The sequence below is a fragment of the Alligator sinensis genome, unplaced genomic scaffold (genome assembly GCF_000455745.1).
Source record: "Alligator sinensis unplaced genomic scaffold, ASM45574v1 scaffold651_1, whole genome shotgun sequence".
Classification (NCBI taxonomy): Eukaryota; Metazoa; Chordata; order Crocodylia; family Alligatoridae; genus Alligator; species Alligator sinensis.
Genome location: NW_005842014.1, coordinates 1,553,253 through 1,553,508, shown reverse-complemented (window position 1 = coordinate 1,553,508; position 256 = coordinate 1,553,253).

Below are 256 nucleotides of genomic sequence, written 5' to 3'. Positions count from 1 at the left end.
GGGCTAGTTGACGCTGCAGACTGATCAGTTTCTCTACGAGTCGCTGCTGTCATTAATATTTCAGGCAGGAGGGGTGGATGCACCCCTCCGCTCAGCTCTCTTCCATCGGCAGAAGGGCGTGGTCGGCAGAGATGTTGCGTTGCTACGAGGAGCCGCCGGCGATGACGCTGCGTTGATGGACGGAGTTATCAAACGAACTCTCACGGGTTCCCCCGAAGCTCCGCCCTTCTCTTCCGGCTTCTTCACGTAGCCCTCC